This window comes from Macaca thibetana, chromosome 3 (genome assembly GCF_024542745.1).
Source record: "Macaca thibetana thibetana isolate TM-01 chromosome 3, ASM2454274v1, whole genome shotgun sequence".
Classification (NCBI taxonomy): domain Eukaryota; kingdom Metazoa; phylum Chordata; class Mammalia; order Primates; family Cercopithecidae; genus Macaca; species Macaca thibetana.
Genome location: NC_065580.1, coordinates 123,923,388 through 123,929,387, shown reverse-complemented (window position 1 = coordinate 123,929,387; position 6,000 = coordinate 123,923,388).

Sequence of the window (6,000 nt, the reverse complement as noted above, 5' to 3'; positions counted from 1 at the left end):
AGGTCTGACCCAGCATTTCTCTCCTTCCTTACTCTCATTTCCTCAAGTTCTTCAGAACTGACCTCAATACCTGACCCATGAAGAATTACTAGGAAACAGGTGCCCACCGCAGTGCTGACAAGTAATTCAGCCTTGTTAGTCATGGCACAAATTACTACACCACTCACTCTCAAATATCAAAGAGAATTGAAGCTTTAATAGACGGGACATGGGACAAAACTACCTAACAGGTTCAACAGGACTACCTAAGTCAGTCAAAACACGTTTACTTAGAAATCAAAAGACCTCTCAAAATGTCAAAGAACACATTTTAATCAGAATTTGGCTATAACATGCTACTCTCTGGTCCTCAGGTTTCTTTTTGTTTAGGTGTTCTTGAGTTCCTTCCTAAACTCTCTGCTGAAATGTTAGTGGATGACTTTTTCAAATGGAATCTACAATTTTTCCTTTAGATATTTAAATATGGAAAGATACACAAATATAGATATTTGGTGCTAGATAAATAGATGATTGATGGTTAGATAGCCTTTTCATAAGAGTCCATAAAGGTAAAGAAGACAGGTAGACACCAAGACTCAGAAGACTAAAATGAACAACCTGAGCTGACATTGTGAGTTAATGCCAGAAGAAACAAATGGTATTCATCATAGTCTGTTGTCTGTTGCTTATAACGGAATACCTGAAACTGGGGTAACTTACAAGAAACAAAATTTATTTCTTACAGTACCAAAGGCAGAGAGGTCCAAGATCAAGGGATCACATCTGATGAGGGCCTTCTTGCTGGTGGGGCCCCTCTGCAGAATACTAAGGCCATGCAGAGAATCACATGGTGAGGGGTCTGAGCATGCTCACTCAGGTCTGTCTTCCTCTTCTTATAAAGTCACTATTTCCACTCCCATAACAACCCATTCATTCATTAATCCATTAATACATGGATAGATTAATCCATTCATGAGGGCAGCCCTCATGACCCAATCACCTCTCAAAGGCCCCACCTCTCAACGCTGCAAAGCTGAGAACAACGTTGCAACATGAGTTTCAGAGGGGATGAACAGTCAAACCATCGCACTGTTCTAGTCCTTCTTTTTGCACCTTGACATGTCCCCTGAGATAAGTAAATGCTACTTATTTCTGGCAGATGTATGTACAAATGAAGGTTTTACCTAGCAATCCAAATCTGTAAGTCCTGGTAATCAGATCACAAACTCATTTGGGGATGTGGGCTTATCATTCTTATAAAATATATGTTTTTCCAGGAGAGTAGACTACCCCAGTGAGGGGGCGAACAGACACTATAATTAAGAGGTTAGCTGGGTTGGCTAGTTCAGGCTGAAGTTAAAGGCGAAGTAGAATCCTATCCATGAAAGGGAATTCAATAGCACTGAGCAAGAAGTATCCAGAGGACGCATAAAAGGGTGTAAAAGGGAAAGAGGTCAGTCAGAGTTAAGTAGCTGCTTGGCCCAAAGAGAGTGAAGCCATCTTAGAGGAAGAGATACCTAAGAACATTACTAAAGACTTCCACTTCCAGGAAAAGGAGTAATAGAAACCAGATTTACCTTCTCACCTGAAACAAACAAACTATGGCAGTGTCTATGAAACAATGGGTTTTAAGACACTGGGCATAAGGCAACAAGGATAGAAATCCTGACAGATGAGAAACAATGAGGTAAGTCTGGTTTTAAAAACAGCTTCCAGGGCAAAATATTAGTATAATGTATCAGTGGATCAGTTAGGGTTCTACATAGAGACGGAGCCAATAGGATGAAAACTCTGCACGCGCGTGTGTGTGTGTGTCTGTGTTTTAAGGCAGTAGCTCATATAGTTGTTGTGGAGGTCTGCTGGCAAGTCTGAAATCTGTAGACTGGCTAGCAAGCTAGAAGCTCAGGAAGGATTTCTTATGTTACAGCCTTGAGGCAGAATTCCTTCTTTGAAAACTTCAGTTTTCATCTTCAGTCTTTCAACTGATCGGCTGATGCCCACCCACATTATCAACAGTGATCTCCCTTGCTTCAATCAAGTGTTTGTAAATGCTAATCACGTCTACAGAATATTTTCACAAGAACATCTACACTAGAATTTGACCAAAGAACTGAGCACTACGGTCTAGTTGAGTTGACACATAAAATTAAAATCACCATTGAGGAACCCATGCATAGCTTGGTGGACTCCTGAGGTTGAGGAGTTAGAGCTGAGAGGCCAGGAAGACCATGCAGTTAGGGTTTGCTGGGCACAGTGCCGGAGAAGAACAAACCGCTCAAGGACAGAACACTAGAGAACTAAAGAGGGTACTCGTGATTATTTAGCCAAGTTCTGATAAGCACATGCTTGTGAGAAGACTACGTGAGGCCAGAGAAAGAACTACCCCCAAACCGGAGAAGTGACAGTTCTTCAGTCAGGTGGAAACTTCATCAGTCATGAAGCCTGCGGTATAGCCTGCAGGAAGCCTTGATCCAGAAATAGAACTCGATCAACCCTTGGCTGAGCACTATTCTGGACTTATCTAACAAGTTATAAGAGTAAAACCTGAAAGAATCAGACTGCTCTCAAGCAATGCATCTTTATCCCACCACAAACCACAGGAAAAATTATTTGAATGCAAACATATGTAGCATATAGAAATACAAACCTCACCATATCTTGTATTCAACTAAAAGTTAACAGATATACAAAGAAGTAAAATTACTATTCATAGTGAACAACGAGATCCCTTGGACACAGGAAGGGGAACATCACACACCGGGGCCTATTGTGGGGAGGGGGTGAGGGGAGGGATAGCATTAGGAGATATACCTAATGTAAATGACGAGTTAACGGGTGCAGCACACCAACATGGCACATGTATACATATGTAACAAACCTGCACGTTGTGCACATGTACACTAGAACTTAAAGTATAATAATAAAAAAAAAGTAATGAAAATCAATCAGTATGACTCAAAACTGGGATAGGTTTTAAAATTAACACGGAAGGATGTTAATACAGTTAAAATAGCTGTGTTGCAAATGTTGAAAATGGTAAGTAGAACTATCAAACATACAAAAAGACCCAAATGAAGACAAAGAGAAGACAATTATCATGTCTGAGATTTTTGAAAATATAATGCACTTCTGGTATTAACAGTAGATTAGACATTGCAGAAAATTAATCAAGTTAAAAATATAGCAACAGAACCTATCTAAAATGACACACAAGGAGAACAAAACAATTCAACTCAAAATTTAACAATAAAAATAAAAATAAAAAAGAGAGCAATTGAGGCTGTGAGAAATTAAGCACTGTAATTACTTGATCAATTTTTATCAAGAGAGCCCCCAAAATGAAAGGAAAAAATGATACATAAAATATTTGTAAAAAATTCCTGACAATTTTCTAAATTTGATGAAAATTATAAATCCACAGATCACAAACACTAAATAAACTCAAAGAAAAAGCAATATGAAGAAAATGACAGCAACTTAAATCACAATCAAATTGCTCAAAACCAGGGATAAAGAAACAGTATTAAATGTTATCAAGAAAAATAAAATATGCTATTCCTATGTATGGAGTAATGATAAAAGATAATGCCTGATTTCTCACTGTAAAAAGTACAAAAGACAAAAAAAATGGAGAAGCATTTTTAATGTACTGAAAGAAAAAAATAAATCCATAAACCTCAAGTTTTACACTTAGCAAAAGTCTCTTTCAAAACTAAAGTAAAATACGTACTTTTTTAGTCAAAGTGTTTGAAAGACTTAGTCACAAACGGACTTGCATATCTGAAATATGAAAGAAGATCTTCTAGAGAGAAGGAAAATGTGTAAAATTGAAATAAGAATACAGAAGAAAACAAGGAAAAACACCGGAAATATGAACTACCTGAGCAAATATACAGGATTTGCCATATTTAAATTTTTTAAGATAAAATTGAATGTAAGTATAATTGATAACAATATATTGTAATGTTTATAGCACATGCAAATGTATATGTATGTACAAATATATACAGATATAAGTGTATACATGTGTGTGTATGTTGGGTAAAAGCACAATACATGAAAAAATAGCACAAAGAATGTAGATAACAAATGGGAAGTACATAACTGTAAGTTTCTTATACTCTAGGAATTGTTGGGATATAACATGAAAGACTGTGGTAGACTGTGGTAACTTAGGCAACTTAAAGATGTATGCTGTAGACACTACAGCAAATACTAAAACGGTGAAGAGTTGCAGCCAATAAGCCAACACACTTTAACTGAATTACAAAAAGTAATTAATTAATCAAAAGAAGGAAGAAAATAGAAAATAAAAACCCAGAACATGTGGGACAATGGAAGTAAAATGAAAACATAGGAAATAAATATGTAGTAAGATGATGGGTTTAAATGTAACTATATCAGTAATTGTATTTAATTTAAATGATAAAAATTGTCCATTTGATTATTTAATGTTTGCATTTTTTATCTGAGGGTTTTATTTTGAAAAGTTACCCACAAAGTATTTACTAAATAACATTCTCTCCAACCTCTGTAGATCTTACTTTATCACATATTTCCTTTTGTAAAACATGACTTTCGCTCTTATTCTGGCCTTTTATTCTTTATCTAGATGTCTTTCTACTGTATTTTGCTCTATAATATATATAACTTTTACCGTTATGGAGGTATGCATGGGTGCAAAAAATGGCTTTCCCTCTACCATCCTAGGTTCTTTGGCAGGACTGAAATTAAATTAACAAGGGAGAGATTAATAGGGAAAATATTTTAATTATGTACACATGAGAACCCCATAATATATGAAACTCAAAGAATGGTCAGATGATCAGATGATTGAAGCTTATATAGCATCCTGAGCTGAGAGGCATAAAATTGTGGGGTTCTTGGGGAGTGGTGGTGACACAAGTTATGGAAGGGTGAAGGGAGGAAAGGTATGGGACACAAAGGTTGTCCTGTTATGCAGATACAAAGTCTCAGCAACTTTAGGGGGAATATATGATTGTATGGGCATGGGGTGAACTTCTAATGTTCTCTCCCGTGATCCTTTAATCTTTCCTGGTTGAATGCCGAGGGAGGGTATTCATGACAGTTGAGCTCCTTTGGGAGGATCCTTCTTTGGACAGATGAGCGGAGCCCAGAGAAAGCCTCTGCCTGCACTACCTGTGTTTGCTGTTTCCCAAGTGCCCTCAGTTCCCTCAGTTCCAAGTAATCAACACACCAAAGCATCATATTTTAGGGTGGCATTTTTTTTAACTCCTTCAAATTCTATCTTTTAATTTTCCACCTCCTTCTCCAGTTTTACACCTTTTCTCCTTTCAACCAGGCTTTTGCTCAATCCTGGCTACCAAAACTGTTCTCTAGAAAACCTGTTAGTAAACATATTAGATACATCCAGTGGCTTTTTCCATTCCTCAGTTTACTGCATTGTATCTTCATTATATGACAGTCTCCATTGCCAGAATATTTCTTTTGAACTCTGCCCTTTCTTTGATATACATGACATGGGACATGGGACATAGGACAGCCAGGTTTCTGTCACTCACTTTTTGAGTATTCCTTTTAGCTCCTTTCACCAGACTTCTTAGAAAGTACATTTTCAGCCTTCTTTCTTTGATGTTGTGCTGTCTACTTTTTCTGAACCACTCTCTATGTGGACAGTTCTTTACCAGTAACTTACATATTTGTTCTCTCTTTCAAGTACTAGTCTCAATATTAATCACTTCCTATTCATTTCTATGATAACCTGATCATAAATTCAGAATATTCCACATCTATTAAACTTGTTACCAATTCTAAATTGTGTTTTATATTAACTGTATCATTTTCCAAACTTGACTACTAGATTTTATACTTTTCCATCATCAAATCAACTCATATCAGTTATTATTCCTGAAAGCAGTTCTTATGCCTGTGCCCATCTCTCAACAATCATATTAAATATGGTAGCAAGTCCAATACATATTAGCTAAACTATTGAAATAACATCCCAACTTATATACTTGTTTCCATTATCTCTGCCCT